Below are 26,021 nucleotides of genomic sequence, written 5' to 3'. Positions count from 1 at the left end.
AAGGTGTGTAACTTACAATGCGGCCCAATGGTGATGACCAACCTATGTCCAAGGGAAGACGTGGGACAGGGATGATGATCTCCCCCCGAGGCTGAGGCGAGGAGTCCCATCCAGACCAGAGACAGCAGCCAGGAGAAGACCAGAGACAGCAGCCGGGTGGAGACCAGAGACAGCAGCCGGGTGGAGACCAGAGACAGCAGTCGGGTGAAGACCAGAGACAGCAGCCGGGTGAAGACCAAAGACAGCAGTCGGGTGAAGACCAGAGACAGCAGCCGGGTGAAGACCAAAGACAGCAGCTAGGTGAAGACCAGAGACAGCAGCCGGGTGAAGACCAAAGACAGCAGCCGGGTGAAGACCAGAGACAGCAGCCAGGTGAAGACCAGAGACAGCAGCCGGGTGAAGACCAAAGACAGCAGCCGGGTGAAGACCAAAGACAGCAGTCGGGTGAAGACCAGAGACAGCAGCCGGGTGAAGACCAAAGACAGCAGTCGGGTGAAGACCAGAGACAGCAGCCGGGTGAAGACCAAAGACAGCAGCCAGGTGAAGACCAAAGACAGCAGTCGGGTGAAGACCAGAGACAGCAGCCGGGTGAAGACCAAAGACAGCAGCCAGGTGAAGACCAGAGACAGCAGCCGGGTGAAGACCAAAGACAGCAGCCGGGTGAAGACCAGAGACAGCAGCCAGGTGGAGACCAGAGACAGCAGCCAGGTGAAGACCAGAAACAGCAGCCAGGTGAAGACCAGGTAACCAGATCACCACCATGTGAATCTGGTGTATGCTTAACAGTTCGCACTGCTCTGCAAGGGTATGGAGATGAAACCATGTGAAATAAATGTATTAATAGGATAAGCCTATGCCTGTGAGTGAAGAGATGAATGGTGGTGATTGCTGTAGTGATATGAAGTATGTTAGCCAAAAAAAAACTACAGCCAGGGATATTATGTATACATGTACCCGTAAAAGATAGAACCGAAAGCAAAACCACCATGTAGTGGTGGACTGAGTGATCTAAAACTAAAATGAACCCAAAGAAATGTTGTAGTGAGTGTGAGTCAAACCCAATTACCTTGTGTGTGGTTCTGTGGCCATAGGCATGCCTGGAATCTCTACTTGTGTGAATGGTCCATGTGAAATGGTCAGCTGGCCAGCCCGAGCAGCTTATATCCCCTGTAAGGAACGCCCCCCCCCCATGTTCGGTTCGCACCAGAACTTTTGAACATCGGGAAAAGTTCGGATCCGAATAAGGAACCCCCATTGGAGTCTATGGGACCCGATCGTGAAAAATCAAAAGTGCCCATTTTGAAGGCTTATATGCAAGTAATTGGGCATACAATGGTTATGGGGGTCCGGGTATTGCCCTGGAGGACATGTATCAATGAAAAAAAAGTTTGTAAAAAGTTTCATTTTTAAATGAGGAGTGATTTATTGATGCTTAAAGAGAAAGCATAAAAATGAAAAATTCCTTTCAATATAGTGCCTGGGGGTGTCCCCTTAGTCCACCTGTAAAAGTGGTGTAAAGTGGTGTCTCTACCACAGACTTTGAATTTCTCCTTCTGTAACGGGTGCAAAAAAATTACTCTTTGGGTGTCGGTGGCGCCTTCACACTGTAACCCTATAGAGAGGTACTCTTGATGAAAGCAAGAATTGGCCTTGCTGTCAAAAATTGCAATGATATGCACCTGTCAAACAGGTGTGGAAAAATAGGTCTTTGGGTGTTCATTGTGCCCATGAAACCTACACCAAAAACATTCTTCCAGATGAAATCAACACCCACAACACTAGGCAGCCTAGAAGTCTTGCAGAGATTCCACATCTCAAAAACACTTAATCGGTGACATTGGCATCAGGGGCTTTAGAGCTGCTGGTAATCCAGGACTGATTCATTTTGATAAAAGTCAGACGGTCCATGGAGTCTGTGGACAGACTCATTCTATGATCAGTAACAAAACCTCCAGCAGCACTGAATGCCCATTCGGAAAGCATGCTGTATGCAGGGCAGCCCAGCAGCTCAATAACATACTGGGCAAGTTCTGGCCAGTGGTCTATTCCCATGACCCAGTAACCCAGTGGATCGTCGACTGGAAAGATTTCCATCTCTATTTTTACCCCTAGATAATCATCCACCAAGTGATGCAGACACTGCCGATGGGATGTGGAAGCTGACAGCCCTGGGCTGCGAGGACTAAAAAAAAATCTGAAATGCATCACTTAGGCGGCTGCCTTTTCCACCACTCCTTTCTTGACCAACAGAAGTCTCAAAATGATGTTTTCCATGACACTGTAACCTACCATTGTCGAGAAAAACATTTTATAAACTTCTCTTTAAGGTGTCCTTGAGATTTCATCTTCTGCACTCTCTGTGGGGACGGGATGAGTTCTGAGACTTTCCCCTCATAACAGTGGTCAAGGAGGGTTGCCAACCAATAGTGATACTTTTCCTTTATGCCACATATTCTTATATTCTTGGGTCCTTCCGCGGGCTTTGAAGCAAGAGGGAGCCCATGCACCACAAATTTGCAGAGGCATGAGAAGCAGGCTCCTAGGGGTCACTGAGGATTATAGTATCTGGAACTGCCTCCTCCCAGCCACGTACTACTCCCAAAGGTTCTGCGGATGGAAAACCATCTCTTACTGTTTGATGTATGTCTTCCTCTGCTTCAATGCCTCTGAAACTACCAGAATCCTCCCCTTCCTCCTCCTTCTCTCTCTCCTCTTGTGTGTTCTGTGGCATAGGAACAATGGTGTCTGGATAAAGTTGGCCTTAAGAGGAAAGGAAGTCCTCCTTTTCCTCCTGCTGCTCTGCCTCGAGTGCCATGTCCATAATGCCACGCAGAGTCTGCTCCCGCAGGAGCACAACAGGGATTGTGTCACTGATGCATGCATTGTCATAGTTCACCATCCTTGTGGCCTCCTCAAATGGTGACAGTACAGTGCATGCATCTTTTATGAGCATCCATTGGCGCGGGGAAAAAAAGCTGAGCCGACCTGAGCCTGTCATTTTGCCATACTCACACAGGTACTTATTGATGGCCCTCTGCTGCATGTGCAGCCACTGCAGCATTGCCAAACATGAGTTTCACCTGGTGGGCATGTCACAAATCAGGCAGTTTACTGGCAGGTGGAATTCCCACTAAATTTCAGCCAACTGAGCACTGGCTGTGTATGACTGCTTAAAATGGCTACACACTCTTCTGGCCTGCTTTAGCAGATCTTCCAACCCTGGGTACCTATTTAGAAAATGCTGCACCACCAAATTGAGGCATGGCACATGTGTCAACTTTCCCTGTCTAAGGGCAGACCGGAGGTTTGTGCCGTTATCACACACCACCATTCCTGGCTCCAGCTGACATGGCATGAACCACCTCTGGGCCTGTCCCTGCAGAGCTACAAGAATCTCTGCTCTGGTGTGGTTCCTGTCCCTTAGACACACCAGCTGAGGCACTGCATGGCACCTTTTAGCCTGACTCATTGAATATCCCTTTGAACGGCGCTTAGGGGGTACTTGAGGTTCATAGTATAATTTAGCAGAGGAGGGCATGGATGAGGAGGGGGTAGAGCTGACGATTCTAGCATCATCACCAACTGTATGGAGACATGGGGGCACAACAAGCTGCAGCACTGAGCCCTGTCCTGCATCCTTCCGAGTTGCAAGCAGAGTTACCCAGTGTGCTGTGAACAAAATATATTGTCCCTGCCCATGCTTGCTGGACCACGTGTCAGCAGTAACGTGGACTTTGCTGTTGACTGCCTTGCCCAACAATGTTACAACATTGCCTTCCACGTGATGGTAGAGAGATGGAATGGCTTTACATGAAAAGAAATAGCGACTGGGAACCTGCCATTGTGGTACAGCACATTCTGCAAATTCATAGAGGGGCAGAATCCATCAGGTGGAAAGGCAGAAGTTGTAGAGTCAGCAGCTTTGACAAGCTTGCATTTAGACACTGGGCATGTGGATGGCAGGGACTGTATTTTTTTTTTCTGCTGCAGCAGATGGGGCAGAGAAATTTGCTGGCTATAGTGTACAGCTGGTGATGTGCTGCTGGCAGATGTGCTGCAAGGACCTGGCATACCCTGCCATCATCCCTGTCAGTGGAGTCTTCTGAGAGGTCATGAGGTATAGCAGGGGCAGACTGAGGTGAGTAAGGAGAAGGGACAGATTTGTACCCCTTTTGTGGGGCTTTTAGGTGCTCTTGCCAATGGGCTGACTAGTGGGAGGTTAAATGCCTTGTCAAGCATGTGGTACCCAAATGGTTTGGGTTTTTGCCACACTTAATGCACTTGACACAAAGTTTGCAAATAGCAACAGTGCAATTGGCTGCACATGTACTAAAAAAGGCCCAGACAGCTGAGCCGTGAGAAGTGGGCCAGGGAGATAACAGCTCCACTATGTGATGGAGTAGGGTGGCTGCTCCCTACTCTTTCATGATGGCTGCCTTGTTGGGGTTGTGCCTCACCCTCAGTTTCCTTCTCTGCTCTATCCAGCACCAATTTCTAGTCAGTGACCTCATCATCATCATCTCCTCCATCCTCATTACCACTGGAGACAACTTGACAAAACTTGGCTTTGGGAACATGATTGTCAATTTGTGTATCAATGTTCTCCCCTCTCTCTAGACTCATGTTCCTGTCTTCCTCAATCTCAGAGTCAAAACCAACATCTGAATCAAGTAATGGCTGTGCATCGTCAAGGAGCAAGTGGCTGATGCTGTGTTCAAATAACTCAGCTGACTCCTCTTTGCCTGATGCTGGGGCTATGGCAGGATGAGCTGTGGACAAGGTGGCAGGTTTTGCCACTCTGGCAGCTGCAGGTGACTATGCACTAGTCTCTGCTTGGGTGACAAAGGATGCAGAGGATGAGGACGGCATAGTAAGCCAGTCCGCCACCTCCTCTGCATGCTGTGGCTGGATTGCACGGGCAACATCCCTAAACAGAGAAAATGATGCCCTGCCTGAGGACTGACCACCACGTCCACCTTTGCCTGTGGACACATACGCTGCTGGCCCCCTCACAGCACCATGGGAACATCTGCCCCTCCTTGCTGTCCTCCCACACATGATGGGGGGAGTGGGGGGTGCTTATTAACAAAATGTAATAAAGATGTGTAAATGTGTACGTGGATGCACTTTAATCAATGGAAAGTGGTGCTTGGTGCACTTTAATTTGAGTATTCATGACACAGACACACTCCACTGATATACCATAATATACTGCAATATACTGTGTCAAACATGCAGTAACACACAGAACTATACAGCGTTAAAGTTGCAGTAACGCACAGAACTATATGGCATTAACCGGTTTCCGACCGGCTCACGTGTATATACTGCGGCAGTATGGCACCGCTGGGCGAAAAAACGTACGGGTACATCTTCCCCTTTAAGAGCCGCCAGAGGGCTGGGGGAACCGATGCGCAAAAAATAAAAACCGCAGAGGTGATCAAATACCACCAAAAGAAAGCTCTATATGTGGGGGAAAAGGGACGTAAATTTTGCTCAGGTACAGTGTTGCATGACCGCTCAATTGTCATTTAGAGTGACGCAGTGCCGAATTGTAAAAAGTGCTCAGGTCAGGAAGGGGGTAAAATCTTCCGGGGCTGAAGTGGTTAAACGTGCAGTAACGCAATATAATATACGGCGTTAAACTTGCAGTAACCCTCATAATTATATGGAGTTAAACTTGCAGTAACACAATGAAATATACAGCGTTAAACTTGCAGTAACACCAGGAAATATACGGCGTTAAACTTGCAGTAACACAATGAAATATACGGCATTAAACTTGCAGTAACAGGCGTGGCCAAGATGGCGCTGTGAGCGGCAGCTTTTTCTGAGAGCTCCACTTTTCTAAATCCAAAATCCGGATCCATCATCAATAAAAATCCCTGGAAACAATACCAGGCTGCTCAGGGGGCTGCGGAGATCTCCCGACTGCTGCGGCGAGGCGAAGATTTCACCCCCGGGCCGCGATCGGCATTCCTTGGCCTACCTCGGGTGACTAGGCCGCAGCCGCGGCCTTTCCTGACGGCCCCGGCCGCGAGCCGGAGGACCCTTGGCGAGATCGGCCCTACAGACCGGGACTCCCAGATCGCCACAGGCCGCGGACGGAGGTCAGAAAATTAGGCCTAGCTGGGATACAGGCCGATCCCGGACCAGTCTCTACTCCTGCGAGATACTAGGCCGCAGCCGCGGCCTTTCCTGACGGCCTGCGGAGTCTGGACCGGCCTGGAGTTGGGATCGAGCCCTAGCCCTGGAACAGGGTGGCCTGAGAGGACGTGTGAGTGCCTCCTGGGAGGGCTTGAGGCTTCCCCCACCCCAGACACCCTGAGTGAGACAGGTTGGGGACGGACTGTAAACCCCTGTAGACCCCTGGAAGCCTAGAGACAGCTCTTGTGATCAGTGGGCCGCAGGTGGGGGATCTGTCTGGAGGGATACATGCTACACTGCGCCGTTTGACTATCCCTGTCCCCCCTGTTAGGCTCCCACAGATACCTACTGATTATTGCACAGAGAAAGACCCCGGACAGCTGAATAAGGCGCAGGAACTCTAGCGCAAAGTATAGTAAATGGGGCAAAAAACTGACTTTTCCGCCACAGTCGGATTCCCCTCAGACACCCACCTACCCCTGTCCAGCGGCTCATTCCACCCGCAGCGCCCATAAAGCCTCACGGATGAGCCTCATGGAGTCTGACCCCCCTGGCTGGCGGACGTAATGGCGGCCATCGCCACTTGCCAATTAACGCTCATAACAAAAATAGAGGCTGTTCAGTTGGATATGGGACTAATCCGCCAAGATATAGACAAACTTAGGTCGCGAGTCACTGAGTCGGAGCAAAGACTGAGCACCACTGAAGACACTATGGCGGAGCATGGAGTAGCTCTCCGCACACTTCAAACCAAAGCAAAGGCCCTAGAATACAGAGCCGAAGACGCGGAGAACAGAAATCGGCGCAACAACCTCCGTATTATTGGTTTACCAGAGGGGGCGGAGGGGAACAATCCTACCTCCTTTATAGAGGGTATGTTGCGTGACCTTCTACCCGAGGCCCGTTGGTCCCCCCAATACATGGTTGAGAGGGCACACCGCATCCCGCCAAGGCCAGGGCCTCCTGGATCCCCTCCCCGCACCTTAATTCTCCGTCTCCTCAACTTCAGAGACAGAGACGAAATCCTCCGCGCCTCCAGAAATGTTGGGGACCTCAGATACCAAAATGCTAAGTTGATGATCTTCCCTGACTACTCGGTGGAGACCCAGAAGCTCAGGAAATCTTTCGATCAAGTCAAGGCGGCATTGAAATCACGCAGCATTCGCTACAGTGTACTCTTTCTTGCTCGCCTGAGAGTCCAAGACGGCGAGACAACTTGATTCTTTAGTACACCAAATGAGGCCTGGCTGGACTCGTTACCACAGATCCGTTGATCGACTAACCGGTATGTGGCGCTTGACCTCCTTTCATTGCTTATTCACGGTGACTCAGGTCTGAGTTTCCACAAGAATTACCCCATAGATGCCTAGTTCTGTTGCACTTGTTATGCCCAGTTTAAACCCATGGTGTGTGCGGACTTGATGGGGTAGCTAATTATCCCTACTAGAAACATCTAAGTTTGTGCCCCTGCCGGAGGATATGGGCAGTAGACAGTTGAGATATGAAATTCCTTTGCTCTTACTTGCTCCCTTTCACGGAGCACTGGGGTTCATGCTATGTGTCCTCCTTTTGCTGGATCGACTTTACTGTGGGGATGCAACATGGTTTACTTTTCTCTGGTTGACTCTTACATCCTCACAGCCTGTTATATTACAACAACGGAGATCTTACACTTGGAAAGCTGCTTGAACTGCTGCTTGCCCCCCCCCCCGTAGGAATCTCGGGGGCTAAGGCTCTCCTCTTCCACTGACCCCCTGTTGCAGCCGGGGAGCTGAATCGGTTTGGGTTGGAAAACCCGCCTCAGTTTGGGGGGTTGGGGTAAGTTCCCCTTACGGGGCTAACTCAATTTACTGTAGATATTGGACTCCTTTGTTTGTTTTTAGTTTGGTTTTGTTTTTGTTCTATATTTGCACTAAAATAATTGATTTATCAGCATTGCATTGTTTCCAGATGTGTCCATTTTGGGTTCGGGGGTCCAATTCAGGAGCCATGACCTATACTGATCCTAATCTTCTTATCATCTCTAGTAACCATGTCCTCCCTTAATATCATTTCCTGGAACACCAAAGGATTGAACTCCCCGGTTAAGCGCTCCCTGGTGTTCCAATTCATTAAAGCTTATAACCCACATATATGTGTGCTCCAAGAAATGCACCTAATTGGAAGTAGGGTTCTGACCCTTAAAAAAACATGGTTGAACTACCACTACCACTCCACACACTCCAGTTTCTCCAGGGGTGTTACTATCCTGATACTGAAATCCCTTCCTTTCCGGCTCTTGGATTTGGCCATGGACCCTGATGGATGGTATGTTATTATTCATGCTAAAATATACTCTCTAACGTGGACCATTGTGGGCTTGTATTTGCCCCCGCCGGCTTCCTTGTTGGTGCTCAATCAGATCACCAGCAAAATGGCCGACTTTGCATCTGACAATAATATCATACTGGGTGACTTTAATTTGGTCCCTGACCCGGTTCTTGACAGATTGACGACTGCGGGACATCATTGCCATGGGTTGGCTGAGTGGGCAGATACCTATGGCCTGACAGATGTTTGGAGGTGGAGACACCCCCAGGCCAGGGCGTTTACATGCCATTCGGCCTCTCATAGAACCTTTTCCCGTATATACTTAGTCTTTGCTGGGAGCCCGGTCCTCCCACGCATCACAGACATACAAATATTGCCTAGGGGAATCTCCGATCACCCACCCTTGCTGTTGTTATTGGACCTCTCCCTGGGCTCAGTAGACAAGATATGGAGGCTCTCTAGATTCTGGATTTCAGACACTGCTGTGGACTCCCAATTCAGAACTGAGTTGATTGACTTTTGGGCAGTTAACGTAGGCTCAGCTGAACCCACAGTTGTGTGGGATGCCTTTAAGGCCACGACGAGGGGACATTACCAGACCATCATTGCCAGAGTTCGCAGGGAGCGTAAGGCAGACTTGATAAAGGCTGAGAGAGAGGCGAGTAGTGCTGAGGTTCTTTTTGTTCGTACTCGAGACCCTATACACTATTCACAGTTACAACTTATGACGAAGGAGGTTATTCGTCTCCGTACCTCTCTTACCCAGAAGAAAATGCTGGCTCAATCCCAACGGATCTTTGAGCAGGGAAAGCGGTCAGGCCGTCTGTTGGCCTGGCTCTCTAGAGAGCAGGCGGGAGGGATGAGCATCTCACAAATCAGGGACTCCTCGGGACAGCTGACCCACACACCAGAGGGGATCAATCGTTGTTTTGCGGAATTTTATGAATCCCTCTACACATCCAGGGTAGACTATGAAAGGGAGGATTTGGTAGCATATCTAGATGACATCGATATCCCAATTCTTACGGTATTGTATCGTGACAAACTCGACTCCCCAATTACGTCCTTAGAGATAATCCAGGCACTTAAATCAATGCAAGCAGGGAAAACTCCGGGACCCGATGGCATCCCTGTGGAGTTTTACAAACAATATGCTATAGAACTAGTTGATAAACTTCAGGGCCTCTTCTCTGCATCGACGCGCCTCGAGAAACTCCCAGACACAATGAGTGACGCGATTATAGTGGTGATCCCCAAGCCAGGGAAAGATCCCACATTATGCTCCTCATATCGCCCCATATCCCTTCTAAATGTGGATGCAAAAGTACTGGCAAAAGTTTTGGCCAATAGGCTTAATTTGGTCATTACTGCCCTGATCCACAGGGACCAAACAGGCTTCATGCCCGGAAGAGGCGCTGACATCAATATCAGACGCCTTCATACACACATAGACAGGGCAGACGGGAAGACTAAAGGAGCGGTGGCCTCACTCGACGCGAAGAAGGCTTTTGACTCCGTCGAGTGGGGCTACCTATGGGAGGTGCTCTCACGATTTGGGTTTGGCCCGGGTTTCACAAACTGACTCTGCATGCTATACCGTAGTCCTTCAGCTAGAATTTGTACCAACAGCTGCCTATCAGGGAAGTTCCAATTATCTCGGGGCACGAGACAGGGTTGTCCCCTCTCCCCGGGCTTATTTGCTCTGGCAATGGAGCCCCTGGCTATATTGCTGAGGGCAGATCCTGGTGTAAGGGGTCTCCAGGTAGGTCCAATCGAGGAAAAGATATCGCTGTATGCGGACGATGCTCTGCTTTTTTTAGCGGACGCGTCGTCCTCTTTACAGACTGCACTGGAACTAATTAATCGATTCGGCAGGTACTCGGGGATTCGCATCAATTGGGACCCCTAGGGTGCCACATCCGTAGCTCAAATGGGTAGATGACTTCAAATACCTAGGGATTAAAATTAGTGGTAAAGTCCAGGACTATCTGGAAAACAATCTGCGACCACTCATGACACATCTATCGGCTAGGTGTGCTGCATGGCATTCCCTTCCATTGACCCCCGTCGGCAGAGTCAATCTGCTAAAAATGATTTACCTTCCCAAATATCTATATTTCTTCTGCAACACCCCCATTCACATCCCCAAGGCTTTTTTCCGGAGGTTGGAGAGTCTGCTGATACACTTTGTCTGGGCGGGGAGGCCGCCCAGGGTGGCCAAACAGATGCTCTATCTCCCACTTTCAGGGGGGTGGACTGGCACTGCTGAATTTTCAAATTTATTATTGGGCGGCGGTCCTGGTCACGATTCGGTGGTGGTTCTCCCAGCCCGCACAGAACCCAGTGGTCACTCTGGAAGCAGCCATTCTGGGATCCTTCGCTGCCCTGCCGCTTCCCGTTTCGTGGACTTAGGGCCAGTTCGTCCATGACAACTCTGATGCGAACCACCGTGAGGGTATGGCATGAGGCTAGGAAGAAATACGTAAAACCTAATCACATTTCACCACACATGCCCCTTTGGGGTAACCCTGTGCTTCCTCACTTTTATAGTATACCGGACCCCTCTCTATGGGCAAAGAAGGGAATCCTTACCTTAAAACATATAGTTCAGGATGGTAGGCTTATGACTTTTCAGGCTCTGAGGCAGTCGTTTGCTATCCCGTCCTTCAATTCAGGTACTGGCAGCTGAAGCACGCCTTTGAAGCCCGGTTCCCTGCCCCCCTCACTTTGGAACCTGACTCCATTGAACGGGTCCTGATTTCCAGTGTGATGGGGAAACCTCTCTCAACACTATATCTATACCTTACAGTAGAGTATGACACCAAATTGACTAAAACCTGGGAAAAGTGGAGGATGGATATTCCTTCTTTGGACGAGGAAGAGTGGAAGGAGTGTTTGATTTCCTACATTCCTTCCATGATCGCTGCAAAAGATAGATTAGTACAATTTAAGTTCCTACACAGAGCGTATTTCACCCCACAGAGATTGGCGCGCATTTACCATCAAAGAGATCCCAACTGCCAAAGATTCAGGCAGGAGGTGGGCACCTTCTGGCATATGGTCTGGTCCTGTCCCAAACTCCGACCCTTCTGGACTTAAGTGGCCTCCACACTGGGCAATGTCATGGGTTTAAATATACCGGTTGATCCTCAAATATTATTACTCAGCCATTTGGAAGATGTTGAGGGAGATAGGTATAGTAAATTGTGTCTTACCTTCTCATTATATTATGCTAGACGTGAAATTTTACTCAGATGGAAACTGGTAGAGCCTCCTACTCTAGCCTCGTGGAAAAGGTCGGTTAACTTGGTACTCCCTCTATACAGAATGATATATGAAAGTAGGCAATGCCCAGGGAAATTTGATAAAATCTGGTCCTCTTGGGTAGATGCTTCCGGGGACCCTGAACCCCCTACCTCTTAATTATGACGCGAAACACATTGGAGGACATTTTCGATCCCATGTTTATTCTCCTTCTGTCCTGGTCCCCCCCCTCATCCCCTTCCGTCCCCTCCCCTCTCCCCTTTCCCCCCCCACTCCTTCCCGACCCCCCCCACCAAGGTTTAATCGAATACTGATTACTTACATAATGTTACCTAAGATTTTATAATACTATAATGCATTAAGCTATGCTGTTGGGTGTTACTTCTCACATCTGCACAGCTGGAATGTTTGATGAATAGTGGCTACCGGATGATGGTAGATCTTATTGTCCTTATTATTTTTGTACTGAATGCACTAACTCAATTTGTATTGTAATGCTGATTTGTTCAATAAAAAATTTTCTGTTAAAAAAAAAAACTTGCAGTAACACAATGAAATATACAGTCTTAAACTTGCAGTAACACAATGAAATATACGGAGTTACACTTGCAGTAACACAGTAAAATATACAGCGTTAAACTTGCAGTAACCCAATGAAATATACAACTTTAAACTTGCAGTAACGCACAGTATTATATGGAGTTAAACTTGCAGTAACACAATGAAATATACAGCCTTAAACTTGCAGTAACACAATGAAATATACGGCGTTAAACTTGCAGTAACACAATGAAATATACAGCGTTAAATTTGCAGTAACACAATGAAATATACGGCGTTAAACTTACAGTAACACAATGAAATACACAGCCTTAAACTTGCAGTAATACAGTCAATTATACGGAGTTACAGTTGCAGTAACACAGTAAAATATACGGCGTTAAACTTGCAGTAACACAATAAAATATACGGCATTAAACTTGCAGTAACACAATGAAATATACATTGTTAAACTTGCAGTAACACAATGAAATATACGGCGTTAAACTTGCAGTAACACAATGAAATATATGGCGTTAAACTTGCAGTAACACAATGAAATATACAGCCTTAAACTTGCAGTAACACAATGAAATATACGGAGTTACACTTGCAGTAACACAGTAAAATATACGGCGTTAAACTTGCAGTAACACAATAAAATATACGGCATTAAACTTGCAGTAACACAATGAAATATACATTGTTAAACTTGCAGTAACACAATGAAATATACAGCATTAAACTTGCAGTAACACAGTAAAATATACGCCGTTAAACTTGCAGTAACACAATAAAATATACGGCATTAAACTTGCAGTAACACAATGAAATATACATCGTTAAACTTGTAGTAAGACAATGAAATATACAGTGTTAAACTTGCAGTAATGCACAGAACTATACGGCATTAAACTTGCAGTAATGCACAGAACTATAGAAAGAATATTTGCAACAAAGTGCATATAGGAGACGCCCCTTTGGACTTTACAGGGCAGGAAAAAAGTGTGGAGAGTGGATATATGTATAAAAGGCACAAAATGTCAACTTTATTGGTATACAAAAAGTAAGAATTTTAAAAGGCAAAATACAGTTCACTAGTTGAAGACAATGATCAAAATGAGTTGATATAGAATGTTTAGAACATACAATAGATATCACCCAAAGCTAGCAATCCGAATAAGCCTCTCCAATAAGAGTTGGTTGCAGTTAGGGGTTGGTAACTATCATGTGCATCCCGACATGTTTCGGAAAAACCATAATCGGGCATGTATAGTCCTTCTTCAGGGTAGTTTACACAATTGGGTAAAGATGTTCTTTTATCTGAAACATATATATATTTATGTGATAACATAATGACATAACAAAAACATCAAGGAAAAGTCTGTCATACAAATGTAGAGAAATGTCAAAAATCAAACCTATAACAATAAATGAAAAATAGGAAGAAATAGTGGCACTGATGAATGTGATAGATAACCGTGAATAAAAAATACTAAAACAATGATTCTGTAATTATAAATAATAAATATCACCCAGTGACAAGTGAAAAAAATGTCTATATAATGATAGAGTCCATAAATATGAGATGGCAAAACAAATAAGAAAGAGATTTCGGTCTTCTTAAACTCTTAATCTTCCACCACACCAACGTGCCTGTGACACCTCTCCCTCTGAAAAACGTACTCACCAGCTTGTATTGCCTCTCACTCTCGTGTTTGGCAAAAATAGTAGTTGAACCACACCTGGGTTACAGCAAGCGACGTCTCACGTCAGTACGATAGATTGCCTTGGAGCGATGCCCCCGACATGTTTCGTCACTAAGAGTTCCTCATGGGATGGAATCCCCGACTAAACATGCTGAGCAACTATACACTGACACTGGATAGCAGGACCTTAGGAGTGGGGTGAGAGACACATCACAAGCACACACTTCAGGTCTGTCATGACTGCAGTGCACCGCTAAGCCATCGTTTGTTTGCTTGCTGTGGATATAAATTTGAGGCTTACTTTTTTCGTTTGAAACGTGAGTGTAAACATTGAAGTGTTTTTGGTGTGATTTTATTAAACTGGTTGAAACGTTATCACGCTATGTGGAGCACTTTGTTCATTTATTTTTCACATATGGAGCTATTCTGATTTGAGTCACGGATTATTATGGATGGTCGTTTGTAACCCTGGTGTGGTTCAACTACTATTTTTGCCAAACACGAGAGTGGGAGGCAATACAAGCTGGTGAGTACATTTTTCAGAGGGAGAGGTGTCACAAGCACGTTGGTGTGGTGGAAGATTAAGAGTTTAAGAAGACTGAAGTCTCTTTCTTATTTGTTTTGCCATCTCATATTTATGGACTATATCATTATATAGACATTTTTTTTCACTTGTCACAGGGTGATATTTATTATTTATAATTACAGAATCATTGTTTTAGTATTTTTTATTCATGGTTATCTATCACATTCATCAGCGCCACTATTTCTTCCTATTTTTCATTTATTGTTACCCTGTTTCCCCGAAAATAAGACCTAGCGTGAGTGTCGGTGATGGCTGCAATATAAGCCCTACCCTGTTTCCCCGAAAATAAGCCCTACCCTGAAAATAAGACCTACAATGACTTTAACTAGGGCTTATTTGGGGGGTAGGGCTTATATTGCAGCCATCACCGACACTCACGCTAGGTCTTATTTTCGGGGAAACAGGGTATAGGTTTGATTTTTGACATTTCACATTTTTTACTGAAGTGGCAGCTCTTTATTACACACATTTTTATTATATTTTATTTTTTGGCGCAGTGGTGGTAGAGGATATATGGGGTGGCTATTTATATTCCTATACCAACAGACAAATGTAGAGAAATGCCAAATAAGTAGTACTTACATACATTAATCAGACTCATTGGGGAAGGGTAAAAACAAACAGGGAAAGTACTTGCTGGCTGCAAAGGTCCACATATGTCAGTGTCTATGTGTCCATGGGCCGGTCTGCAGGGGCACATTCACAAGAGACACCCAGTCCACCCAACAGCGAAAACAATTGCCACTGTAGGGAAAAGTTGTACCAAAAAATTCAAAAAATCCTCATAAAGTAAGGAGGAAAGTGGAGGGAAGTACAAAAAGCATTCAGGGCAAGCAGTCATGTCTATCATGGCTTATCAAAGACCTTAGACTGGACGTTTTGAGTGTACTGCTGACATCCCGATAGCAGCCAGTGAACTGACACAGGCCGTTCGGGTGTGAGCATTAAAATACCTGTTTAATAAGGGAATTAGCCAATAGGAAAGAAGGCAAGCACCTCCGCCAGTGCAGATGCGTGTAAGCGCAGCCTAATGGCGAAAGTCAAGGCGTCCCTCTGACGTGGGGGCGCGCGGCATAGACACACCCAAAATGGGCGTGATGATGTCACGCGTCGGCTCCTCACCGGCGGGTAAGGACTCGCCGATCTTCAAGGAGACGACGGCGAGAACATGAACACGCTCATCCTCGCGCAGCCAATGGTGGGGCGAAGACAGAAACAAGTCCGTCATGAGCCCCCCGCTGCGCGAGTGGAGCTTAGCCGCCGGGTGTCTGTGCAAAAGCAGAGGCGGCGGGGGGCTCAGGATCGCAGGCCATCTAGTGGAGAGAAGTGGAATAACAGCCGGCAGGTTTACATAAAAGAAACGAAATGCAAAAAAACAAACAAAAGGAAAACAGAGAAATGGGCAAAATAATTACATAAAGCATGAATATGCAATATGCTAATATACAGTCAAAGCATTAAGTATGTAAACATATAAAGCAAATAGGAGCTAAAATAACCTAATAAAATATTAGACTGACGTGCCTAGATTCCCAATCATTCGCCAGCTGGATGAGATGTATGGTATTTCCAAGGACATCAGATCAACGTGTTAGGTCATGAGGATGGGGGGAAAAAAAAAGGAAAGCCTCCACATAGCGCATGAATCCGGATAAAATGCCCCAGTAGAAGGACTATGGTCCGAAACATGTCGGGTTGCTAGCCTATTGTGCATCTGACGCCACGCATTTTTTCTTTTTTATGTGATCACTTTCTGTACCCACCTTTGCTGGTGTTTGTACTTTGGTATTTTTTTTATACATTTTTTCTTTTATCCGGATTCATGCACTATGTGGAGGCTTTCCTTTTTTTTTTTTCCATCCTCATGACCTAACACGTTGATCTGATGTCCTTGGAAATACCATACATTTCATCCAGCTGGCGAATGATTGGGAATCTCGGCACGTCAGTCTATTGGAATTCCTGGTGTGTATCTTCTACCCTTCATTACCTTGGTTGTGACCATTGAAGTACACCATCACATCATTCGTGTCCTCCAGTAAAGACCTGCTGGATTGAATGGTCTAAACACCTGTATGACCCACCGCCGTATGGCACGTGTGTCCATCTTTTTTTGGTAAGCGTACCTAATCTTCCTTTATTTTACAAGCATATCTGCGAATGACATATGGAGAAGCCTATGCATTTTCACCCATCATCTGTGGAAAGCACATCACTTTAATATTTCCCTTACATGGGACTATATCACATTCTATAGAGGAGCTTTACAGTTGAAACTATAGCTTTTCACGGACGTTTTGTTGGTTTTTTTGTTCACAAATACTTTATAGGTTTTTTATTTGGTATCCATTTTCTTTTTGCCATTCACTCTACACTGATTTTGTGATTTATTTTATGTTATACTCACTTAGACATGTGCACAGCCAAAAAATTCGTTCATTTTCGTTTTCGTTTCATTCGTTTATTATTTTTTTCGTTTTTCGGGTCATTCGTTATGATCGCGGTTCGTAAATTCGTTCATCCGTAAATTCGTACATTCGTAAATTCAAACATTCGTTCATTCGTACATTCGTACATTTTTACATTTGTACATTCGTAAATTCGTACATTCGTAAATTCGTACATTCGTACATTTTTACATTTGTACATTCGTAAATTCGTACATTCGTAAATTCGTACATTCGTACATTTTTACATTTGTACATTTGTAAATTCGTACATTCGTAAATTCGTAAAATCGTACATTTGTAAATTAGAAAATTCGGAAATTTGTAAAATCGTACATTTGTAAATTAGAAAATTCGGAAATTTGTAAATTCGAAGTTTGAAAATCCAAAAACCCGAAAATTCAAAAATCTGAAATAGTAACTAACTATTAAATGACAGGTATTGTAATTTCCTTTCAAATTTGACTGTCAGTGAACGTAAGAAATGCGAATTTATCCGAAGTTACGAATTATCCAAAACGAATGCTGCATCTAAACAAGTGGAACGGAACAAATTAATAATAAATAATAATAATAAAACGTTGTTATTATTATTATTGTTATTTATTATTATTAATTCATTACGTTCCATTCCGTTTTTTCGGATCGTTCATAACTTCGGATAAATTTGTATGTGTTACGTTCACTAACAGCCAAATTTGAAAGGAAATTACAATACCTATAATTTAAAAGTTACTAGTAATTACTAATAGTTAAGTTATTATTAGTTAACTATTATTTCAGATTTCCGAATTTTCGAATTCACTAATTTACTACGAATGCCCGAATTTACAAATGTCCAATTTTATCGAATTTACGAATATTCGGAAAAAATTTGTTAAACGGGTTTTCGTTAATTCGGATATTCCCGAATTAACGAATTTGTCGAATTTCGTTAAAAAAACGAATTCGGAACGAAACGAATTGCACATGCCTACCCTGTTTCCCCGAAAATAAGACCTAGCGTGATTGTCGGTGATGGCTGCAATATAAGCCCTACCCCCCCAAATAAGCCTTGTAGGTCTTATTTTAAGGGTAGGGCTTGTTTTCTGGGAAACAGGGTAGGGCTTATTTGGGGGGGTAGGGCTTATATTGCAGCCATCACCGGCAATCACGCTAGGTCTTATTTTGGGGGAAACAGGGTAATACTCATTAGACATTGGCTTCACATTCATGTACGGCCATTGGTCTTATACTTACACCTGGGGGCCACTCTGGGGATTGTGTACATCACATTAGCGCTGCATTTTTATCATGTTTTCTGGTTATTACACAGTTCACTACACTGTTGATGCTGGCTGCTGATCTACTGTCTCACAGATGCACTACCCTGTTTCCCCGAAAATAAGACCTAGCGTGATTGTCGGTGATGGCTGCAATATAAGCCCTACCCCCCAAATAAGCCCTACCCTGAAAATAAGACCTACAAGGACTTTAACTAGGGCTTATTTGGGGGGTAGGGCTTATATTGCAGCCATCACCGACAATCACGCTAGGTCTTATTTTCAGGGAAACAGGGTAGTAGCGCAACTTTTTTTCCACTTAAAACTAATATTCTACACTGACGATAGAATGAGAATAGCACAGTATACCACACTAATGCCTCGTACACACGATAGGATTTTCCGACAAACAAAATCCATGTTTTTTTTCCCACGGGTGTTGGCTCAAACTTGTCTTGCATACACGCGGTCACACAGTGTTGGATGGAAATTCCGAACGTCAAGAACGCGGTGACATAAAACACGTACGGCGAGCCGAGAAAAAGGAAGTTCAATAGCCGGTGCGGCTCTTCTGCTTGATTCCGAGCCTGCGTGGCACTTTGTGCGTCGGAATTGTGCACACACGATCGGAATTTCCAACAACAGATTTTGTGGTCGGAAAATTTGAGAACCAGCTCTCAAATTTTGTGTGACGGAAATTCCGATAGAAAATGTGTGATGGAGCCGACACACGGTCGGAATTTCCGACAACAAGGTCCTATCACACATTTTCCGTTGGAAAATCCGACCGTGTGTACGGGGCATAACTGTCTAATAGCATTGAACAGAGCCCTGTTCTATCTCTCTCCATGCCGCTATCACACTACAAATGGCGGCTGTGGAAAGAATACTTTCATAGCGTGGGGTGGGTGTAAGAGCAATGATTGGATGCAGTCATCATGACATCGTCCAATCATGGCTCTGACAGTGCTCTGTGCCCTGATTGGGCGAAGCTTTCATTGCTTCAGCCAATCAGGGCTTTCAATGCACTGTGTGGTGGCAAAAGTGCATTGTGGTCGTTTGGCTGCCCGAAGAAATGGTTGATCGACCCGATAATTCAACTATTATTTCAATAAATTATACTATTATTTTCCTGCTGATTTTTTTATTTTTTTTTTCTGTTTTATTAACTGTTCATTTTCAAACTTGTTTGGCTTGTTTTTATTTTTTTGTTAATATTTTTACACATTTTGCATTTAAGCCTAGGTTCACACTGGGAACTGCATGTGAATCGGCCAGGAAACGCACCGCATTCCTGTGCAAATCAAATGCGATTCTGTGTGGTGATGGCTCAAATTGTGCCGCATCCGCATCAAAAAGGTGCAGTCACCCTTTTTTCTTTAGCCACACCTGAATCGGATCGCGTGGGTGTTTATACCCATGTGATTCGTTTCATACAAACGCACTGTGCTTGTGACCTGCTTTTGGGGTGTTGTTAATGTTTAATTGAACATAGTGTGATGCGGTGCAGGAAAAGCACGGGGGGGGGGGGGGTTGCTGCATTTCCCGCATCAACGTGAACCTGGGCTAAAAAAGCACATTTAAAAAAAGAAACATTTTATTTCATTTATAAATATCTTGCGATACTTTGTACCAGAATCCTAACTTTAGTGTCATTTTAAATGGGACAAATTACAGAATAAAATTCACACATTTATTGTTTAGTGACAATATTTATTTTATAATAACGCTGCTCAAAAAAAGAAAGTGTGTTTTGTTTAGTTTTGTTGCGTTTTATTGTGTATGGATTGCGAAAAAGAAATAATTGTAATAATAATATATATAGGTGTGAGAGGGGGAGGGGTTAAATATAATTGTGCAGGAGGAAAGGGGAGGAGTCAGGTCCAAATATCTTCTCCTATTGGGTGAAGGTCCGCTGTAGGTAACCTTCTTCTTCCTTTTCTACCAGGAGTTGAAGCCGTGACTCCGCCCTCTCCAGGGCGCTACCATCCTCTGATTGGCTCTTCATAGATCTGCAAAGCTCTTCAGGGACCGACATCTGGAAATGACGAGTTGGCGATTTACTAACATTTCTTTTATTACATAATAAAATTTGTATCTGATGAATACAGATCGGTGTTCATTGTGTCTTTTCTATCTGCCCGGAGTTCAGAATGTTATTTGACACAAATGTGAAATGTTTCCATTCTGATTGTACAGAGAAAAGGAAATAATAGGGATACAATGGAATGAAGGTGACCACATATCATCACATGAAGAATACATAAATCCACAGGGGGGGCATCTCCCGCTATTGTGCAGGTTGAACAATCATCTGTCAAGATACAGTATCTCACAAAAGTAAGTACACCCCTCAGTCACATTTGTGTAAATGTTTTCTTCTATCTTTTCATGTGACAACACTGAAGAAATGACACTTGTCTACAATGTAAAGTAGTGAGTGTACAGCTTGTATAACAGTGTAAATTTACTGTCCTCTCAAAATAACTCAACACACAGCCATTAATGTCTAAACCGCTGGCAACAAAAGTCAGTACACCCCTAAGTGAAAATGTCCAAATTGGGCCCAAAGTGTCAATATTTTGTGTGGCCACCATTATTTTCCAGCACTGCCTTAACCCTCTTGGGCATGGAGGTCACCAGAGCTTCACAGGTTGTCACTGGAGTCCTCTTCCCCTCCCCCATGATGACATCACAGAGCTGGTGGATGTTAGAGACCTTGCGCTCCTCCACCTTCCGTTTGAGGATGTCCCACAGATGATCAATAGGGTTTAGGTCTGGAGACATGATTGGCCAGTCCATCACCTTTACCCTCAGCTTCTTTAGCAAGGCAGTGGTGGTCTTGGAGGTGTGTTTGGGGTGGTTATCATGTTGGAATACTGCCCTGCGGTCCAGTCTCTGAAGGGAGGGGATCATGCTCTGCTTCAGTATGTCACAGTACATGTTGGCATTCATGGTTCCCTCAATGATCTGTAGCCCCCCAGTGCCGGCAGCACTCATGCAGCCCCAGACCATGACACTCCCACCACCATGCCTGACTGTAGACAAGACACACTTGTCTTTGTCCTCCTCACCTGGTTGCCGCCACACACGCTTGTCACCATCTGAACCAAATACGTTTATCTTGGTCTCATCAGACCACAGGACATGGTTCCAGTAATCCATGTCCTTAGTCTGCTTGTCTTCAGCAAACTGTTTGCAGGCTTTCTTGTACATCATCTTTAGAAGAGGCTTCCTTCTGGGACGACAGCCATGCAGACCAATTTGATGCAGTGTGCGGCGTATGGTCTGAGCACTGACTGGCTGACCCCCCACCCCTACAACCTCTGCAGCAATGCTGGCAGCACTCATACATCTATTTCCCAAAGACGACCTCTGGATATGACGCTGAGCACGTGACCTCAACTTCTTTGGCCGACCATGGCGAGGCCTGTTCTGAGGGGAACCTGTCCTGTTATACCGCTGTATGGTCTTGGCCACCGTGCTGCAGCTCAGTTTCAAGGTCTTGGCAATCTTCATATAGCCTAGGCCATCTTTATGTAGAGCAACAATTCTTTTTTTCAAATCCTCAGAAAGTTCTTTGCCATGAGGCGCCATTTCTTCAGTGTTGTCACATGAAAAGATACAATAAACAATTTACAAACATGTGAGGGGTGTACTCACTTTTGTGAGATACTGTATGAGGGTCTATTTATAAAAAAATACATTCAAAAACACAATATCCTCTGTCGCTCGGGGAAACAGTCCCCTGAATTTCTCCGGCCGGAAGGAATACAAAGTATGTCTCGCGGAGTCATCAGGTAGATATTGTCAATTTGAAAGAAATATTAATCCAACAGAGATACTAGATTTAATGGGGCGATAAATACTTTCCCTGGGACCACAGTAGCCTAAATTGTTGTAATACAGGTCTATACCTAAATTCCCCCAGGCACGGCTTCAACACACACAGCCTAGACAATTAATGTGGGAAAATGATTAATTATAAAACTACCCTACACACTGTACATAAGGTTAAAACATAAACTGTAAAATACAATCCCTACAATTTAGAGAGGAAAATGTTAATAAATATCCGTATGGTCTGTATCTTACCACAGGAAAAGGGGAAGATATCCGACAAATTATAAGTACGTTTGTTTAGTTCCAGTAGCAAAGTCCGGTAAGATGGGGAGTGGTCAAATATCAACAGGCTTCTTGTTCGTCTAGGGAGTGTATCCGGCGTGTGGGTCTGCGGACCTCTCTCTATGGCCCTCACATACTTTATACCATCTGGGAAAATAAACTCATACAATTATAATAAGCTCAGCCCAGAAGGTTTGGCTTATTGTCCATTGGTTGGAAAAAATCTAATGATTTACTTAATGAGCTCAGGTAATATCACCTTCAACCACTAGGTGTGTCTGAGGGCAGAAAAATGTGTTCTGAACTATTTGTAAAAAAAATATGTTCTCTTTCAAAATGGGTATCTGCCTGTATATGGGGCTGATGTATATATATCTATATTATTCAGGGACTCCGGCAGCCGGCACAATATACAATATACTCAGTATAATTTTGATTAATCAATATCACATAAAATGAATGTCTATATGGATAACTGCGTAACTCCTACACATCCTATGAAGACCTATTTATCTTGGAACAACACATGCTATAGGGGTATGTTCTTGTAGATGTAATCACGATTTATATGTCTTTTATAACAATTATGGGTATCTTAACACAATTCTTAATCTGGTCTATATCAAAATATCATATTTCTACCTTATGACAGAGTACTCATTGGGTCAGTGGATACTAAAATCATAATTGCATCTATGACCTGGAATCTAATATAGCATTTGAATTACTTATCACATGTATTTAAAATACCACTGAATAGACAGGATTTATCATGTTTTCCTAAAGTTTTTGAAATGAACCTTGGACAGGCTCAGTGAAGATTTAGATAAGGGTTTAGCTGTACAAACAATTCCTCGAGTTTAGACAATGGGTTCCGTTAGATATCAGCATAGATGGTGTGATTTTCAATAAACAATTGTTCTATCCATAAAACCAAAATGTAATAATTCCTTTTAGTATTTTAGGCAAATATTCATTATAGACTGTCCATATACTTGTGACTGGTGTCGTTCTGGTGTATTATTACCTCGCATCTCAGCCATTGTCTGGGGAAAAGCCAACATTGGGTTCTTACTAGGGAGGTTTTATAAACAGTTTTATAATTTGTTATAAAATTTTGCAAACAGGTAATTTTTCTCCTTCATTGATGTATGCTGATGAGGCGTCACTGATAGACACTGATAGGCTGCATTGATGGGCACTGATAAGGCAGGACTGATGGGCACTTATAGGTGGCACTGGTGGGCACTGATGAGGTGGCACTGATGGGTGGCACTGATGGGTACTGATGGGCGGCACTGAAGGGCGGCACTGAAGGGCATTGATAGGTGGCACTGAAGGGCATTAATAGGTGGTACTGATAGCTGGCACTGATGGGCACTGATCGGTGGCCAATCGGTCGCCGCCATTACCAGTAAAAACAATAAAAAAATAAATAAAAGTCCCTAAATCTATCCCATAGTTTGTAGAAGCGATACGTTTTGCGCAAACCAATCAATATACACCTATTGCAATTTTTTTTTGTTACCAAAAATATGTAGAAGAATATAGATCAGCCTAAACTGATGAATATATTTGATTTTTTATATTTTTTTTGTATTGGTTTTTTGTTTATAGTGCAAAAAATAAAAACCGCAGAGGTGATCAAATACCACCAAAAGAAAGTTCTATTTGTGGTTGAGAAAGGACATCAAGTTTGTTTGGGTACAGCGCCGCACGAACCGCGCAATTGTCAGTTAAAGCGATGCAGCGCCATATCACCAAAAAAATGGCCTGGTCATTAAAGAGGAGGTCCGCCCACCACTGCAAAAATTAAAAGCCAGCAGCTGCACACACACTGTACACATACTGCACACATACTACACACATACTGTACACACACTGCACACACACTGCACACACACCGCACACATACTGCACACATACTGTACACACACTGCACACACACTGCACACATACTGTACACACACTGCACACACACTGCACACACACTGCACACATACTGTACACACACTGCACACACACTGCACACATACTGCACACACACTGCACACACACTGCACACATACTGTACACACACTGCACACACACTGCACACATACTGCACACACACTGCACACATACTGTACACACACTGCACACACACTGCACACACACTGCACACACACTGCACACATACTGTACACACACTGCACACACACTGCACACACACTGCACACACACTGCACACACACTGCACACATACTGTACACACACTGCACACACACTGCACACACACTGCACACACACTGCACACATACTGTACACACACTGCACACACACTGCACACATACTGCACACACACTGTACACACACTGCACACACACTGCACACATACTGTACACACACTGCACACACACTGCACACATACTGCACACACACTGCACACATACTGCACACACACTGCACACACACTGCACACATACTGCACACATACTGTACACATACTGCACACACACTGCACACATACTGCACACATACTGCACACACACTGCACACACACTGCACACATACTGTACACACACTGCACACACACTGCACACATACTGCACACACACTGCACACACACTGCACACATACTGTACACACACTGCACACACACTGCACACATACTGCACACATACTGCACACATACTGCACACACACTGCACACATACTGTACACACACTGCACACACACTGCACACATACTGCACACACACTGCACACACACTGCACACATACTGCACACATACTGCACACATACTGCACACATACTGCACACACACTGCACACATACTGCACACACACTGCACACATACTGCACACACACTGTACACATACTGCACACATACTGTACACACACTGTACACACACTGTACACATACTGCACACACACTGCACACATACTGCACACACACACTGCACACACACTGTACACATACTGCACACACACTGTACACATACTGCACACACACTGTACACACACTGTACACATACTGCACACACACTGTACACATACTGCACACACACTGTACACATACTGCACACATACTGCACACATACTGCACACACACTGTACACATACTGCACACACACTGCACACACACTGTACACACACTGCACACACACTGCACACACACTGTACACATACTGCACACACACTGTACACATACTGCACACACACTGTACACATACTGCACACACACTGTACACATACTGCACACATACTGTACACATACTGCACACATACTGCACACACACTGCACACACACTGCACACATACTGTACACACACTGCACACACACTGCACACACACTGCACACATACTGCACACATACTGCACACATGCTGTACACATACTACACACATACTACACACACACTGCACACATACTGCACACACACTGTACACATACTGCACACATACTGTACACACACTGTACACATACTGCACACACACTGCACACATACTGCACACACACACTGCACACACACTGTACACATACTGCACACACACTGTACACATACTGCACACATACTGTACACATACTGCACACACACTGTACACATACTGCACACACACTGTACACACACTGTACACATACTGCACAC

At 44.7% G+C, this 26,021-nt stretch overlaps 1 protein-coding gene across 1 annotated transcript in view; it reads right to left on the bottom strand.

Moving 5' to 3' along the window:
• The window catches only part of LOC141145678 (uncharacterized), a 703,163-nt gene that overhangs the window by 613,773 nt on the left and 63,369 nt on the right, over positions 1 to 26,021 (bottom strand). The window lies entirely within an intron of this gene.

Source organism: Aquarana catesbeiana, linkage group LG05 (assembly GCF_042186555.1).
Source record: "Aquarana catesbeiana isolate 2022-GZ linkage group LG05, ASM4218655v1, whole genome shotgun sequence".
Classification (NCBI taxonomy): domain Eukaryota; kingdom Metazoa; phylum Chordata; class Amphibia; order Anura; family Ranidae; genus Aquarana; species Aquarana catesbeiana.
Note: the sequence above shows the minus strand (reverse complement) of the source record. Positions and strands in the feature narration are given on the sequence as shown.